We start from the raw sequence: 18,785 nt of genomic DNA on the forward strand, positions 1-18,785 counted from the left end.
TATATAGTAAAGACTTGAAATACCTGATTGTAAATGTATTAACAGCGGCTAGGATTGTATTTGCTAAAAACTAGAAAAATGAGAAAATACCATCACAGGAGGAAATCATTAAGAAAATATTGGAATGTGCTGAAATGAGTAGATTGACATTTGAAATTAAAGAACAAGAGGATAAACAATTTTATAAAATTTGGGATCTTTTCTATCAATGGTTAGACAATAAAGTACAGTAATGAAATATGCAGACTCTTAGAAAATAATAAATATAAATATAAATATAAATAAATATAAATATAAATAAAGATGTACTTCTTTCTTATTATATCTACAAAATGATTTTAGGATAGATTTGGGATGATAATATGAACTGTTATAAAATAAACTAAGTAAATTATGGTTATCTTGTAAAACATGAATGAATAATAGTCAAATGATTGATTAATAATGATACTAAGGTATTTAATTTTTGATTGACAATATGAGATTATATGTAATGTAATTGTAATTGAAGACTACGAAATGGAAGTACAAAACAATTTGTAAACCAACGGGCACACTGTATGTACACCTATGGAAGACAGCTTGATGTTTTTATGTTTTGTTTGTTTATGTTTGTTTTTAAAAAACAATAAATTAAATAAATAAAAACAATAAATTAAAAAAGAAGTGAATTGCATGAATAGATATACACATAGAATGGGGTTTCTCTGCAAGTATTGGATCCTATGCCTGGAATCCCATGCATGTATAAAAACCCTTGCAAACATAGTCTAAAGATGAGCTTTGGATGCTTGGCTCCTCAGAAGGGAGAGGTAGCACATTCCACCCTGCAATCTTCTCCAGATCTCCTTAACAATATGCCCATCTTATCTCATCCTTCTCCTTCATTTCTGTTCAGTCCCTTATTGTAGGTAATTTCAATTCAGCAAATGACATTTTAGAGAATGTGCTTCTGAACATAGGCAAGTGCTGGAAGAATACGGAGCAATTAAGAAGCAGGATGTCCCTGGCGCCTTGGATGCAGACTCTGGACTCAGTCCAAATATCAGTAAAGAAATCTAAGACTGGCCTTGTTTCTCTTTAAGCTACAACTTGAAAAGGGGTGGTCTGCTGTGCCTCCTGAACACTTGATTTTTTTTTAACTAGAAATCCAGAGCAGAGACAGGCATAGAAAAATTTCCTCTTCCTCCATACCCCCCATTTGTCCCTGTGGCCAAAAAAGCTCAGGTGCAAATAGATGATGCGATTCCCCTCACTAATCACATTTCTCTGAGTCATGGCTCGCTCAGTCCATTTAAAAAAAAAAAAAAGATCACGTGACCCACCAGACCATAAACTAACCCCACCAAAATCAATCCCACAACTTAGATGCTGGCTAGTTTGTTGCCTGGCTAGTTGTCGCCTAAGCTAACTGTAAAGCTGGGACCTTCAGACGGCGACGCTTTATTTTATTTTATTTTATTTTTCAGCAGCTTGTTTGAACTTTTACTGTAAACAGGTTTGCGAGGGAGAACGAGTTGCTCGCCGTTCCCCAAGAGAGCGATCCTCCGCGATACGATCGTGCCGGCAAAGGGAAACCTTTCCTCTCCTCTCTCTTTCTCCCTGTGGCTGAGTTGATAATTTGGGGATGGTCCCTTCCCCGGGCATTCTGAAGAGGCGAGGAAACTCCCGAGGAGGCTCCCGTTTTCTGCTGCAGTGTTGCGGAAGGGAGGGGCGGAAGGCGGAACGAGAAGGTCCCTCTTTGCCCGCTCGCTTAGCGAACGTTTTCTTCGCCGATGGAAAGTTCGAGCTCTTTGTGACATAGAGTTGAGGCGACTCCGAACAGCCCTCGGCAGGGGCGGGCAAAGAGGCATCGCTCATCCCCGGGCAAGCAGGCATATGGGCGGTCCTCGCACGCCGGAGCCCAGGTGGGTGGGGCAGGAGGACCGAAGGGCTTCCTCTCCCTTTTCTAACCGGTGCGGCCCTTTGCACGGGGCTGGTCATTCGCAGACGCTCCCTTGGCTTCACCGAGTTGGTTTGTTGTGGTGCCACGGTGTGCTTTATTTTACAGCCCGGCGAGGCAGACCGGGCAACGCGCGAGAGGCGTAGCCGGCGGAGGTGCAGCTGGCCTGGAAAGGGCGCTGCTCGCCCGACCCGCCCCCCCCCCAAAAAAGCCCGCAAAAAAAGTGTCCCGTCGCGCAGGCAGCAATTGGAAGAGGGTCCCTCGGTAGCCGCGGTCGGATGGTGGAGCGAAGCCCCGAGATCTGAGCTGTGCTCCTGCAGGTCAGGTAGGGAAAGCCAGTCTTTTCGCCCCGGCCGCGTGCGGGAAAGGAGATTCCCTTGCACATTCTCTGCCTCGCCGAGAATGAGCGAGCGGCGCTTGAGACCCCCGGGGGGGTTTGGAGAAGGGGAAGAGAAAGCCTTGCCCGCGAACTGTGTTTCTGGGTGGCGGCGGAAGGATGGAGGATTCGGCGTCCGGCACGATTCCCCCTCTCCTTCGTCAGAAAATATAGCTCTTCGCCCTTCTTCCCACCCCTCTCTTGAGTATCCGGAAAGCAAGATCCGGTAAGGTTTAGATAGAGGGTGGGGAGGCCTCAGTCATTACTGAGTCAATCGGTCTGGCACAGCTAAGTCGTAGAGAGCAAGGGGAAGGGGTTTGTTTCCCTTTGGCTAGCCTGCCCCTAAATGTATAAACATCCAACCCACAACCACCCACCCACCCCAATTGAACAGAAGGGCCCTACTTTGGTTCTTGGAAGACACCTGACTGGGTAGGGTTGGAAACGGGATGTTGGGCCCTTGGGTGTGTCCAGTGCAGCTCCTGTACCCTTCAGGCGAAAATAGCTCCAGCGCAATAGTGGGAGAAATATGTTGTTGTTGTTTTTAATATTTGCATCCATTGGGCCCTGAGGTCCTTCTGATAAAAGACAGCTCTTTTGCAGGATAGGTGGGGAGCTGTATAAAGCGACGCTTTCCAAATGACAATACAGTCCTTTTTTGCCCGTATTTGTATGCGTGGTATGTATCACAATTGCTAAATCTTGAAACTTTTGTTGCGGCTTCCATGCCGTACACTTGACTCCACCTTAGGGTACATTTATGATAAAAATGGTACCTTTGAGTAAGCTCTGTATATTTATCATTATTGGCAGCAGACCAGATATAGGAGCTATGGTGGCATAGTGGTTAGAATGCAGTACTGCAGGCTAATTCTGCTGACTGCCAGGGGTTCAGGTGTCACCAGGCTCAAGGTTGATTCAGCCTTCCATCCTACTGAGGTTGGTAAAATGAGGACTCAACTTGTTGGGGGCAATAGGCTAGCATTGTAAACCGCTTAAGAGTGGGCTGTAAAGCGCTATGAAGTGGTATATAAGTCTTAAGTGCTATTGCTACACCTAGAATCTTTCTCCTGGAGAAAGAAAAAATGCTAGCAGAGAGGCCTGGCTGAAGTATAGTATTTCAGTCTGTGAGTTTTTCACCTCAAGAAAATCAGTGCCATGTTGGAAGGAGAGATGATACACAGCAGAAAGTTTCATCATTGTATCTTGTTTTCATAGCACAGAGATTGACTAAACAACACAGAGTTTACAAGCCATATCATATGTCACCTGAGGTCTCTACCAACCATTTTACAGTCCAGGCAGAATTTGCCATCAACTCCTTGTTTTTCACTTGTGTTAGTTATCATCAGAAAGCTGTCTCTTGTCCCTATTGCATCTTTCTATCCTGTTTCTATTGTTGCTATTTCAGACTCCCCCAGGTTAAAAGGTAAAGAAACCTAATAGAGTACATGTACCCTGAGGGTTTCCTTAGATATTGTTGGAAGAAAATGGAAAATATTATTTCAAATCCAATATGATTGGGGATGACTTGAGGCAGTCTCACTCATGGGCTGGAGGCAAAATTAAGGCAGTCATGAGGACAAGGCAGAGAAGGAGATGTTGCCAGGGCATGTTAATGGCATGCTTAAAAGGAAATGAAGAAGGGCCTTTAGTACGTTACCAAAGAATTAAAGGAGTTTCACCTTTTGTGGGGGGGGGTACAAGGAAGATGTCCAAAATTTGGTTTTGTGCCTCACAATAAAGCAGCATGTTCTGACATTTCTGCTGAACTGTTTTTCAGGTTAGTCAGCCATGATTCAGTAGGACTGAAATTCAGAATCGGGGGTTATTGGGAGCATGGGGTGGGATAAGTGAAGGAAGGGAGGTACACTTTTGCCCCGCTGTCCCCTCAAGAACAGTCAGTGGTCCCTTCCTTTTCCTCAGCTGCTGCCACTGCCAGTCTCCCAGTGGCTCTTTCCCATCACCCTACCTGTCCTTCCAGGTCTTCCCAGCAGCTTCATCTCCTTTCTTCTACCATTGATATTGTGGCACAGTGTATTTCAGCCATCTATCTGCTCCCTCATCTTCTCAGAGTTTTCCCCTTCTTGAATTTTTATTATTTTTATTATTGTTGTTGTTATTTGTTTTTTACTGTATGAATACAACACAGTGCAGCTGTTCTGACGTTACAATTGTTATACATGTATAAATCTTACTTCACCATTTACAATCATGATTGTAAATGGGTGAAGTAACATTTTTATATGTATAACAATTGTAACGCTAGAACTGCTACACCGTGTTATATTCATACAGTAAAATAATAATAATAATAAACAAAAATCAACCCCAAAAAAGGAAAGCATACCACCAGAAACAGAGATAATAAAGAAAATTATGGTCTGTGCAGAATGAGACAGGCTAACCCTAGAAATAAAAAAACGGGGAATCTGAGTATTATGAAACGTGGAATAAATATCAGTGGCTACATAGAAGACAGCAAGGTCAGAACATAAGTAGCTATGATGAGCAGAATAATTAGCAAATAATGTATCAAACAAGATGATTGTAAATGGTGAAGAGTCTTCCCCTTCTTGCCTTCCTTTCCCCATGGGCTAGTATCCTCAGATTTCCCCTGCTGCCCCCTTCTCACTTCTGCATAGGACAAAACAGACCCAAGTACTCCAAACAGGCAGGTTTGGGGCAAGGACCAAGCTGATATCCCCTATTCTAAACATAAAACCCTTCATTAACAGATATTAGATGTCTTTACAGTGCATTGATCCACAACACAGAAGTTAAGGTTATAAACTACAAGAACATGATTCTGTGATTCTGAAAAACGTGGAATAAATTTGTGTGTTGATGGATGTTGAAGCACGTGGTGAGATTTCTTGTGCACTGTGTTGTTGTTGTTTTTTGGGGGGGGGATGCATTTCATGTCAGCCAGTGGGATTTTTTCTCACACTTGCTACTTGCTCTTTTTAATCCAAAAGGTAAAGAACTAAATATTGCTTGGAAAACAGGTATTCTTGTACTATACAAAGGCAGTCTGCCTTTTATCTCCATGATTTTCATCACTTCAGGGATTCAGCATAAGAGCATGAGTCAAAGAGATTCTCTGCTTGCTAACAGTGAGGGAGCATCTGGGCTGTGGGTGAGAAAAATGTTGGAAATAAAGATTCCACCTTAGTGCTCAACAGCTTTTTCAGAAGCAGTGGATTAAGGATGATCATTATTATCAGGGTAATTTTTTCTCCTGGTTCCCTGTGATCCTTTCTATTTGCTTTCCATGCTAGTTTCTCTTTGGGAGTACAGCAAAATGAACTAGGGGACACTTATTATTTGAAACTAGAACTGGATGGGTCAGTTCTAGATTCATGGACCTGGAAATAGACATCAGCAAGTTCCAAAGCCATACAATGTTTACATGTATCCCTCTCAGTCTGAAGAAAGGACAAACTGGCCTTTCTTAGTATCCTTTCTCAGCCTCATATTATTTGGCCAACCTTCCCAAGGAACTATAGGAGTTAAAAGTCCCAACAAATCTGGGGGACACTGGTTTTATTCCTTGTTTAAAAAAAGTATTTGGAGGGGATAATAACATGAAAGCCCAAAACTTAGCATGTGATAACCATCCCTTGGGGTGGGGAGGGGAGATACATCTTGCAAAATTGTAGGCCCTTTCTACCAGCCTCCATGGCTTTGCTGATTCAGAAATGCCACCTGCGCAGCTTTTAAGCTTTTCTCCTCAGTCATAAGTACCAGAAACATTTAAAACACATCAGTTCCTGTCGTTTAGGGATTTCCAGGAAGGGAAAAAGAAAGAGATGCCACTGTACTCACAGTTGCCCTAAGATGTCAGTCTATACTTTTAACCCCAGGTCTCAGACAAAAAAGAAATTTCTTCAACTCTGTAACCCACCAATCTTTCCTTTTACACAGCAAGAAGCTGCATGACAGGGCTGCAAGATTCTTTTGTGTGATGCTTTGGAATGAAAGGAGAGTGGCTGTTAGTGCCAGAAGAAGTGAGAGGGAACCCTTAAATGCCTGTCAAGCTGTGTATTGTGGGATAGGGAGTGCACTGTTACCCAGCAGCAGCATTGCTCTGCTTCTAAATGATACCATGGCAACTTTGCTGATGGGTACGTGGCATTTCTGGCCTGATGACAGACAAATTGGGTAGGGTGTGAGGCTGCATGGGAAGAGTGGTAGAAGATTCTGCTGTTGACTGGAGTGGTGGTCATTCAAATTCTAATTCTTCAACTACAGAGTTTTTCTTTTCTTTCTTTGCTGACATATTTTTCAGGCTTGTGGGAGTAGGTCAGCTCCTGTACTCTTTAACAGGGCTTTCGCTTTAAGTATAATTGACTGTTTTCCCCACTCTCCTGCACAAGGATTCCAGAATTTCTCCCTCTTTTGCCATAATCATCAGATGGATAACAAGTTGTTATGCCAGCAATAAATGTTCAACTTCCGACAGTCTGAATAGGCATTAACAACAGTGTGATTTGGCTGCAGAAAAAAAAGAGATAAATACGGTTTTAGACTGTATCCCTGGGAGCATACTTTGACATCACATTCTAGGTCTGTGTGTCTGGTACTGTATGTGCCTGAGTATCTTGTTCAAACAGGGTTCAAGTGAATTTGGAATGGGCTTAAAGAAGATCAAGGATGATTAATTGGACTGGAAATTATCCTCTACGGGAAAAGAAGAGGGATGACATTCTGGAAAGCTACAATAACAAAAGTCTTGGGAAGGGATGTAATAGCCAAATACTTCAGCTACTTAAAGTGGAACCATCCACTATCTCCAAGTAGTAATGTTAAATAGGAAGAAAGCAAATTGTAGAATATTCAGAAACTGACACCATCCTGCAAAGGAATACAAAGATAACCTTGGAGAAGGAATGCAAATAGAGATAAGAAGGCATTTCTTAGCCCAGGAAAAGAAGAAAGGATGAGAAATAACTCAAGATAACTCTACTTTTATTCTTTTTGACATAAAAGGAGACAGAGAAAACTCTGGTTTTCAAGATTTTGTTATACTCTACTATAATAGAGTGCCAGCATTCCTTGCTGTGTTGTCTCCTGACCAAGCCTGAAAGTCTGACATCTCCAGATATGTTTGGGCTATAACCCCAGTCATGTTCAGGTACAAGCTGGTGATAATTATGAAGTTCATAACAGCCAGAAAACAATACGCTAGGAAGGTTGTCCTAAAAATTTGATGATGAAAGGGGAACCTAATCCAATCCTTTTAATTTAGGATTCAATCATTGCCTCAGAAATGCATTCAGTGTTGGACCCTGTTGAAAGTTGTTTCTGGTTGATTAAAAAAAAAAAGCTAAAAACAACCTCTGGCATTCAATTTTATAATATGCTGGTCTTTGACTACAATAAAGGTTTGTTGGTTTCATTTCATTTTGTTTCATCTGATTTGGTATTTATAAAAAACTTGTTCTGTGACTCTGGAATCTGCTGCCTATCAACATGGGTCTGGATGGACCAATGGTCAGAGTCAGTATCAGATAGGTTTTTTTTATTATTATTAGTTTGTTTAGACTGGAAATACATCCGATAGTCAAATGAGAGGATTTTATCCTGGATGCTAGTTTTATTTTACTTTGTTTTATTAATAGCCTGCCTTTCTTTTGGGAGCTTAAGCTTGTATTTCTTCCTCCCATTTTTCCCCACAGTAACCCTGCAAAGTAGATTGAACTGGAGAAAGTGTCTGGCCTGAAGATCCCTAGTAAACTTCCATGGCTGGAGTGGATTTCAGTTGAGCCTCCAAGATCCTAGTCAACATCTTAACCTTTTCATCGTATTTGCTCTCTTTTATTATTGATCTGTTGTTAAACTAGCTTCGATGTATAGCTGCTTCTCAATGTACGACCACAATTGAGCCCAAAATTTCTGTTGCTGAGCAAAAGAGTTGTTAAGTGAATTTTGCTCAGTTTTACGACCTTTCTTGCCTTTCTTGTTAAGTGAATCTGGCTTCCCTATTGACTTTGCTGGTCAGAAAGTCACAAAAGGTGATCACATGACCCCGGGACACTGCAACTGTCAAAAACATGAGTCCGTTGCCAAGTATTTGAATTTTGATCACGTGAACATGAGGATGCTGCAATGGTTGTAATTGTGAAAAATGGTCATAAATTACCTTTTTCAGTGTAACTTTGAATGGTCATTAAGTGAACTGTTGTAAGTGGAGGACTACTTATTTTTATATAAGATCACTCTTCTTACATGGAGTCTGACTATATGGGCTTCAAAGACAAGTAAAAAATATGTTAACTGAAGTGGGGAGAAGAAACTTCTTCCTTTGGACGTAGCAGGGATTTCAAAACAAACATTCTTACTTGGAAGTGTAAATATGGAGTGTTTGGAGCATTGAAATAGATTTCTAAAATGTGTGGATGAAAACATGGTTGATAAATTGGCATTCTCTTTCTTCTCAAAGGTTTAGCAATAGCACTTAGGCTTATATACCGCTTCACAGTGCTTTACAGCCCTCTCTAAGCGGCTTACAGAGTCAGCATATTGCCCCCAACAATCTGGGTCCTCAATTTATTGACCTCAGAAGGACGAAAGGCTGAGTCAACCTTGAACCGGTGGAACTGAACTTCTGAACTTCTGACACCGGTAGTCAGCAGAAGTAGCCTGCAGTATTGCATTCTAATCATTGCGCTGCCATGGCTCTTAACAACCAGTCTTAAGAATTATTTCCATTAACAAAAGAAAAGAGAAAAGAAGCCAAGTCTGGATGTGGTGAGCCCTTATAACTGACACCAGATGCCAAATGCTGACTCTTCAGTCTTAGCCTCCATTGACTAAGCAGTATTGGGCTAGAGTTTGGAAACTGTTTTGATCTTTTAATCTTGTTTTAATGTTAATGTAAGGCACTGTGATTCCTTAGACCAGTGGTGGCTAAACTTTTTGGGCTCCTGTGCCAAAAATTGCTAGTGCACCAGCGCGCCCACACTCAATTGCCAGCACTCAGAAAGCAATGCGCGGCCCCCATGCCCCCTGCACATGCGTGTGCAATTCCCCCACACACACCACCCCCATACTTGCACTGCGCCTCACAGCTGATTTATGGGCTGGTTTGAGGCCTTTTTCAGCCTCCCAGAGGCTTGGAAAAAGCCTCTGCAAGGCCTTTCAGGATGAATTATAGTCCCGTTTTGTCACTTCCGGTATTACAGGAAGTGATGAAACAGGCCTATGATTGGGCCTGAGAAGCCTTGCAGAGGCTTTTTCCAAGCCTCTGGGAGGCCGAAAAAGGCCTCAAACCAACCCCCCCCAAAAAAATCAGCTGTGAGGCATGCGCATGTGCAGTGAGGTAATTTTGCCTGCGGCTCGCATGCCAGCACAAATGGCTCTGCATGCCACTTGTGGCACACGTGCCATAGGTTCACCATCATGGCCTTAGACTGTGGCTCATTACAACCAGCGTTTGGTAACTAGGCCAAATGTCACTTTTTATTCCAACGCCCTGCCTCTTACTGGGTGAATGGATGGACCACAATGTTTACATTGGAATCTAGGGGAAGAGCCACAGCTCAGAAGGAAGCACATCTTTTATACAGGTAGCCCTCAACTTACGATCACAATTGAGCCCAACATTTATGTTGTTAAGTGAGAAATTTGTTAAGTGAGTTTTGCCCCATTTTATGACTTTTTTTTGTCACATTTGTTGAGTGAATCGCTGTAGTTCTTAAATTAGTAACACAGTTGTTAAGTGAATCTGGCTTCCCCAATTGACTTTGCTTGTCAGAAGCTCGCAAAAGGAGATCACGTGACCCCAGGAACACTGCGACCGTCGTAAGTATGAACTAATTTCCAAGCATCCGAAGATAAATCACATGACCGTGGGGAATGCTGCAGTGGTCATAAGTGTGAAAAACGGTCATAAGTCACTTTTTTCAGTGCTGTTGTAACTTTGAACTGACACTAAGTAAGTCGAGGACTACCTGTATAACAAAAGGTATCACTTTCATTTCCCAATCCCTGTTGCTAAGGCTGAAAAAGACCACTGACTGAAATCTCGGAAATCCCTGCCAGTTGCTTTACACAGTGCTCAGCTATATGGAGCAATAATCTTGACTCACTAAAGTAATGAGGACCTCTAAGCGTCTTTGGATAATTTTACATTATAAAAACTTAGCAAATGCTAAGACCCCCTTTGAGCTTGTAGGTTCAGGCTTTCCTGCTCCCCCCTGTCTCAGGGTACAGCAGGGGTCTCCAACCTTGGCAACTTTAAGACTTCAACTCCCAGAAATTCCTCAGCCAGCAAAGCCTAGGAAATGAATGGGAGAAACTTGTCCCATGCACCCATAAAAACCTGCTTTTCTGGATCAGATTAAAGGCTCTCCTGACCCATCAGTCAGAGACTGGTAGCAAGACACATGTTGCCTTTGTCTTTACTTTTATCACTAACCACAGAGAGACACTGAGCAGTTGAGTGCAACGAGGCTGGTTACCTCAACTTCCTTACAATGTAAATGAAGAAATCTGTGCCCAATTGTAGCCGTTACTTATTAGCACAAAAGCAAAGACTACTCTTTGCTTTTAGTTTAGAGAGAGAACCTGTGACCAGAGATCTGCATGTGACTTTGAGGCCAAATTTAATGTGGCCTATAAGAAGAGTGAGAGATGGAATGTCATATAGAGCAGGAGTGTCAAATATCAATGAAGATAGATAGACAAGGCAGGCAGATGGATAGAGAGAGTTAATGTCTGTTTGGTTGGCTTTGTTTATACAGCTGGAAAAATGTTCATTGAATAATAAATAATCCACAATTAAATTAACATTGATGATTGATAATAGCAAAAATATGTTGCCTTCTGAAACACAGTAAGCTATCAAAATGCTGTGACTGAAATTTCTGATCTGTCTGATCCTGTTCCTTGATATGATCTGTGTACCTTCTCACACCAGGAAGCAGGAACAAATGGCATGTTCCTCCTACATGCCTGCGTGGCAATCACATGCTGGTGCAGCACCTGTGTTCCAGGCAAGGCAGTACCCCAGCAGCTTTTGGCCTTCAGCAGCACCCTTAATTTTTTTTGGTCTGATGGGTTGTGCAGAAGAACTCAGAGGCCCTATAGGTTTCAAACCCCTGACACAGACAAAATCCTATAATCTATCTACCCAAGGTCCTTTTGCTTGATGCAGGCAGAAATGCCAGTTGGTGGTCCTAACTTCACCATCTTATCTGAATCTAATGTGAAAGCTCCTGCTATCCATGCAAAGTCTCCTTCAGCATTTCGAAGAGTTAAAAGGGCAATGAATGGAGGTTCATTGCAGCCATGCATTTCTAACATGGCCTAATATGATTTCTTTGAGATCTGAACTCTTCATGCACTACCTGTTCCAAAGAGGGGGGAGTTGTTTATGACTTAGGAGGAAATATGTAAACCTTACTTTGATCCCTGGCAGGAATAGAATTTTATGAATTTGCACAGCTGCCACAAGAGCAGCAAGATTTTTGCATCACTGAGCATTTAATGAAGTGAACTCTCCGTGTTCCCGTGCTTGTTAAGGGGTCTGGAACAGAGTGTGCTTTTTGGAGTTGCACGTTCTGCTTATGAGCTGAGCTTGTTGCTCTGTTTTTCCATTTTTTGAAAAAAAAATATAGCTTTTTTTCTCTTTTGCTGGAACCTACATATGATTGAATCAAGCAGGCAAGCAGAGATGACAACTCAGCTGGGTTGCTTCTTGGCAGGCTATAAAAAGAGGAAAGGCACCAAATGTTATTCTGAATACATTTAGCGCTTTGTCCAGAGAAGCCAAAAGTACCTGGAAGAATGACAGGGCTTTAGATAAGATGGCTGGGTTGCTGGAGAAGAGGACCACAGCTATTGTGGTCAAAAGTGGGGCTTTTAAGATGTAGCCTTCCAGTAGCCAAGATATTGTTTCATATTTAAAGGGCAACTATATGAGTAGTACACTATATCCAGTTTCTATGCAACAGGAAGGAATTAACTTAGTGCAAAATATTAGGTCAAAGTTATGTGTGTATAACAGAACAAGAAAGCATGAGGGAAATAAATTAGCAGCATCATGTATCAAGAGATGTTCTAATTCTCAATATTTTACCTGGGAGACAGGAAGGATAGATGAAAATGGAATTGACCTCATCATCTTCTGAAGTCCCTGGCCATTGCCATTCTACTGAGTCACGTATCACAGCAATGTTACAGCTGCGTGTTTTTGTTCATCGCACCTGCCCTGAACCCAGAAGCTGCTTTTCCCATTACCAAAGTTAAAGCAAGATTTAGTTGTCATACATTAAAATAACCATTAAAAGTGATGTAGTGCTTAAAAAGTGCAACGCTTTCAGCCTGAAACTGAATGCTGGCTCAATATTGCTGCTGTTGCATTAGGAAGAATGATGTGAGGATACCTGGGGACAGTGCCAGCCTCCCTGGAATGGAGCCACAAATTATAAGTGATCCTTTCATGAGTTAGCAAAAGCAGGCAAGAGACCATCTCTTGAACTGGTTGAAAGCTGCAGTGTCACCATCACTATAGGCCAAGGAGTGAGAGGGACTGGAGGAAAGGCAGGAAAGAAAGAGCATTTTGAGCTATAAATGAGGAAGCGGATCCACAGCCAAATGCGATACATTGCTTATGTGCATGCCCTGTCTCTTGAATGCTTAGAGCAGGGGTATCAAACTCTATTTCATTGAGGGCTGCATCAGGGTCGTGTTTGACCTCCGGAGGGGGGGGGGCATGGCCAGGGGGCATGGCCAGTTCAACATCACTAGTGTCAGGGGTGCCTATGGTGGCCCGAGTGCGGAAATGGACTCCTGAGCTCTGTTTTCACTTGTGATGGCCTGCAACCCTCTGCCAGCAAAAACAGAGCTCGGGAGGGCAGCTCTCCCAAGCTCTGTTTTGCTGAGCTTTTCAGGGCCGCGATCTACACTTGTGCTGGATGTGGCCCACGGGCCTTGAGATTAACACCCCTGTTTGTGAGCTATAGTCACGGAGCTGCAATCTCTGACAAATGGACACTTCATGTTCCTGCTGTTCTCGATAAGAGATTTTGACACGGATTACTGTACATTCTCCTACCACAAAAAGCAATTGGAATGCACTACATGACTTAAACTTGCTACCTAAATAAATAAACAAAAGGGATTTGATAAGCCTCACAATCCAAATATTATTGTAATAGGAAGGTTCATCAGAGTTCTTGATCTGTGTCTCCACTGGATATGGTATATGATAAAACCATGAATGAGTTAAAAATGGTGCAGTGACAGGATGTTTAATAGAAAATGCTAATAGGGATCATTATTTCATGCTACAGTGATAATGATTAAACATTCCAATATGCTGAGCCCTACTTCACAAAGCAACCTACAATCACATCTTAAGTTATTGAATTAGGTTCAAGATGACCTGTGCATAAAATCACATTTAGCCATGAAAACTGGCTGGGTGAGTTTGGACCAGTCATCCTCTTTCTGCCAAAGTTGCTTCATAAAGTGATGGTTATTAGGAAATATTAGAAGAGATGGGGATATGTATATCCTTTTGCATTGTTGAAGAAAAGGTAGGGTATAAATCCAATGAATAATAATTCAAAAACAAATATCCAATGAATATTAATCCAAAAACCAAAGCAGGAAAACTAACATTGCATAATTACAAAAGACCAGAACTATGCACCAAAGATTAAATGGATCCAATCCTATAAAGGTTCCTTCAATCCCCAGGAAATCTGGTTGCTCAGTCACTTTTAAGGGACATTTGAAGGCCATCAAGAAAGGAGCAAAACAAATGAACAATGGGAGAGATTTCAGTGTCAAAGTGACACAGAACAGAGAGAAAGACCATCTATTTTGCTTCGAAAGAGGAGTCATTCTGAGTAGGTCTAAAGAAGATTTAATAGCCATTGTCAAAGTAGAATTTAAAAGCAAAATAATCCTGAAACATGAGCATCCAAACAAGGTTCCCAATGCAAGACAGTTGATGGGGAATGTAGAAGAGACAAAATATTCATGGCTTACTACTTCCCTTTTTGAGGGCTATTCTTTATTCAAGCAGCCTTATTCTAAAATCCCACTCTCCCTATTCAGGAGGGGGAGGGGAATTCCAGTGTTAGCAAGCTTGTAGTGCCAACTTAAGCCTATCTTGACGTTGCTTAACTTGCACTATGGTCCAGTTCTGTACATGGCATTGTCCTCTGACTGACTACAGGCTATGTAAAAATGTTCAGATGAATTGTATTCCTCCTTTGGGATTGTTTAAAAATGAAAGCAAATGAAGGGTAGTCGTTTTAGAGAAATAATATGGGAACTGCAAAATTTAATTTCCTCCCTTCCTTCTTTCCTTCCCGATTTTGAATCTGTTCCTGCTCACCCCCAAATATACTGATGGTTTTACTTGTTTAATAAATTGGCAAACCATTTACCATATCCAAATGATAGCCTGCAGCACTTGTGTAATCTTATCATGGACTCTACTGTTTGAGAAGAGGGTACCACATGTATCTACTGAACTCTGTGGTCTTTTTCTAAACTTTATCTAAATATTTTTGTTAACTGTCACAGTAGCATTCTAGTTAGAAAGCTATCATTCCTAGACAGATTTAACCTCTTACTTTAAATCAGGGGTGTCCAACCTTGGCAACTTTAAGACTTGTGGACTTCAACTCCCAGAATTCCTCAGCCAAAGCTGGCTGAGGAATTCTGGGAGTTGAAGTCCACAAGTCTTAAAGTTGCCAAGGTTGGACACCCCTGATTTAAATGATTCATTTTAACTCATTTGTATCAGCTTTATCATGTTATTGTTTTTCAAACTACTTTGCAGTAGAACAAAAAGAACAAAAAGAAGCATCCATAGACATTTGTTCCTCCCATAGTTGGTTGGTTCCTAACTAAGTTGCTGAAAGAACAATATGTACATTTTCATACTACAATGCAAGCTTTTCCCTTTTGTGTTGCAACAGGTCTTTGTCAAAAGCACTCCACTTTGTCTCATCTTTGAAAGCAGCTTCCCTTGCATCAAGCTCTTCAGTTGGGTTTTGAGTACAACTTTCTATCTTATTTATTTTATACACAACCCATTCCCGAAAGCTTGGATAAATCCCTCTAACTAAAAGGGGTATCTGTAGTTTAACATATATCCCAAACATATTAGATTAATGTAAACTAATTTCTAAAAAAGAGAAGGAAATTGCATGCCTATTCTTTGGTCTTTGTGGTCCTCACAACTGCAGTAAAACATAGCAAAGCAAACATAAAAAAAACCCAGGATTTATCCATTAATAATTTTCTTCAGTATTATTTCTCTGCACCAAAAGTACCAACTAATAGAAAGAACTGCAGTTGTGCAGATTTGGGAGAACATTGCCTGGATTCTGTACAGCCATTAACATTAGCAGAGGATTTTAATGATACAGAAAACCCTGCTCAGGAGGGCCTAGAGATGCTTTTCATTAACATCCCTACCTTGTTTGAGTAATGAACCAGACTGCCTGTAGTGTCTCAAGCCTCTCTGTTCCCTCAGTTTCTATTGTTCTCGGTCCCTATTAATATTTCTGGGAAATTGTTGATGCCCTACTACGTTTGGGCTCTAGGTATTGGTCCCTGAGGAAGAAACTGCAAACCTTCAAGTATAATATTAAGACCATAAAAATTGGGCTGTGGGGGAAGCATATGAAAAATATTATTGTAACATGCATTTCTGTGATGTTTTGCAAGAACAAACATCCTGAACAAAATAACTTGGCTGTGAATATTCTCTGCAAAAATGACAGAATTTTTTTTATTCCAGCTGCTTTTTCCCATTCTTACAAACAGGAATGTTTAAAAATGTGCTTAGAATCAGCATTGAGACCATCATGTCTAAAAACAATGCTTTCATCTTGCTTTTCCTCAAAGATTTGTCTCCTAGCTTCAGTAAACTTTTTTTTTGAGAACCAAGACAGTTATTCCATATATATTTACTTATGAATTAATTACATTAAAATTAGGAGACTTTTCATTATTTTAGAAATTTGATTGTTTTATGGCTTTCAATTTTTGTGTGTGTGTTTATTAATGGAAATAAGTGTTAGAGTAACTATTAGATTAGGACTAGGGAGACTCACACTGAAAGGTCTAGGTAGTCTTAAGGCTTACTTGTTATCTTTCAACCAATTCTGCCTTTCCTCTTAGTCTATGTCACAAGATTATTGTGGGGATAAATTTGACCAGGAGCATCACGCATGCCAGTTTCTGTTTTGAGGGGAAATATGAGATATAAACACACAAAATTGTACTTTTGAATAGCAAACTCTTAATTAGGAGAATCTGTATAATTGGGTTAACTGTGCCTTCAAGAGTCCGCATATTCCTTATCAGCATATTCAATGCAGAAATGATAAACCCAATCAGTTAAAAAAAACTGGTTAGGAGTCCCTCCATTTTGAGAGAGGGTTTTCTTCTGCAGATATTGACTGGACTCTGATTTCTGCCTTGAGTCTGCTAAATCCTGAACAGCAACATGAATGTCAAGGGGTTAGCTTGGTACCTAGATGGTTTATTGGTGTTGTGGGATAAATTGATGCAGCTGCTATATTAAAACCCTCTGCCAAGAAGAACATGCTGGTACAGGATATAGAAAACTGTTATCTTTGAATAATGTGGCTTTAAATTTATGCAGTCCAGAGCTTCAAGTAATTTCCTATCATTTCACAGGAAAATATCTGTCTGGACAGTTCTTCAGTCCAGGGAATAGAGAAGCTCTACAGAATCCTAACACTTAACAGATGTTGAATATTTTCTCAATTACAAGACATTTTTTCCCACTGAAATAAGTTACTGGAATGCTTAAGTTATTTGTTCATAATCCATTGTAGAATGCTTGACTTATCTTGGATCACACCTTGGATTGTACATGCTATTTTATGGTTAGTTTTAATGATGAAATCTGTCTTGTTGGAGAAGACTTGGTCTTTCCGAAGTTTATGCACATAGTTTTTTTTTATTTTTAGAATAGAATAGTTGCATCATCTTTCCCATCTTATTTGTAGAGTTTATTTTTTACTGTAAGCTTTTAGCGTTTTAATAATAATAATAATGATAATAATACTTTTAGACAATTTTAAAAATAATAATGTATTTCTAAATAATGTATTTAAAACGGTAGTACTCATGGCATATTAAAGATGTTATATTATTGACTTATGCTCATGTTTTAATTTCCCTGCTCTTCCATTTTTAGATTGAAATCTGAGGATTTTGCTTCTCATTCAATAACAGCAGTAACAAACCTGTCCAGACAAGGTATTAGATTGTTCTAAGAACTGCCTGTCCCAGAATTTAAAAAGTAAAGCCAGATAGATAGATGCATGTCAGTCAACCCACATATTAATTCATTCACATAGAAAGACAGACAGTAGGCCTCCCTGTGCCAGCTTCTCCAATAAGCAACACTTAAGAATTGCCATTCCTATTCTTTATGTGGAAATGTCATGCTTTCTGCTTCATGCTTAATTATGGCTCTCAGAAAATCCCCCCTCTTTCATACCTCATGTCAAAGAGTAAGTTTAGATTTGTGCTCTATTTTTTCTCCCTTTTGTTTGTTCTGCCAGGTTCTGGTACACCTCAAAATTGTCATCTGCTAATTGTGTTTAGCTTAAAAGGGTTTTAAGAGCTAAAAGTATTCATAGACCTTGCTATGCACAAATAAAATGAAGCAATAAGAAATGTCTCAGAAGACACATTGGTCAGAATATCTTTTTGGCCAAATTTCTGGAATTCTCTGCTTGACGTATGTGTGGTTTAATTGGCCTTACATTTAAGAAGAGCCTGAGAGGTGTTTTTCTCTCACTAATTAGCATTTGGGGTGCTGAGTGCTTTTTACATGGCTTTATGTTGTTTTCAAATCCATTACTAATTACTATTAAATCTTTTTTTTTTTTTAAAGCTAAGTTCCACTTCCATAGAAGATTCAGTTCAATGGATGGATAATCTGCCAAAATCATTGTTTTAACTGTGATTAAGCCAGAGTTTATTACTTCAGTTGCAGTGGTGATCTGTAGCTTAATAAAAAAAAATGCTCAAAGGGAGGACTGAGGGAAAAGCCTTCAGTCCCAAAATTCATTGTAACTTTATAACCAGCACTTAACCAAGCTGGGAAAAAATCAAAATAAACAGTGAAGATTTCTGCAGAGCTTGGGCACAAGAACCCCCACGCATTCCATCGCTCAGGCTTATTTCATAATGCCTTCTCAATATCATAGAAGAATGATGGTTTGAAGCTTAATAGCTCCCCTTCACAACATCATTTCAGAGCTGGTGGAAATGAAGAGGGCGGCAAATTGGCTTCAGATAGCTTTTGAAACATTGTAGGTTAAAGTGAAGTGGAAGTAGCCTCCACTTCTGAAACTTCTTTCCTGTTAAATTGAGTTTTGTCTTTAGGACAATAGCCAGTCTGAATGGAAAATCTTGGAGTTATATTCAAACACATTTGAGTGGTAGTAAGAT

At 40.5% G+C, this 18,785-nt stretch overlaps 1 protein-coding gene across 15 annotated transcripts in view; it reads left to right on the plus strand.

The window, feature by feature from the left end:
- The first annotated feature begins 1,358 nt into the window (after positions 1-1,358).
- TMEM63C (transmembrane protein 63C) overlaps positions 1,359-18,785 on the plus strand; it is an 85,787-nt gene continuing 68,360 nt past the window's right edge. For 7 of the 15 annotated variants that reach the window (XM_087951968.1, XM_087951962.1, XM_087951970.1 and 4 more), the window contains exon 1: positions 1,921-2,267. The gene's annotated coding sequence lies outside the window, so the exon portion shown is untranslated. Of the gene's footprint in view, positions 2,268-2,380; positions 2,545-17,520; positions 17,583-18,785 lie in introns of those variants that run through there. The other 8 variants (XM_087951966.1, XM_087951981.1, XM_087951979.1 and 5 more) reach the window with 7 other exon arrangements.

Source organism: Notechis scutatus, chromosome 1, assembly GCF_049901735.1.
Source record: "Notechis scutatus isolate UNSWTSFEM ecotype Mainland chromosome 1, rNotScu1.2, whole genome shotgun sequence".
Taxonomy (NCBI): Eukaryota; Metazoa; Chordata; class Lepidosauria; order Squamata; family Elapidae; genus Notechis; species Notechis scutatus.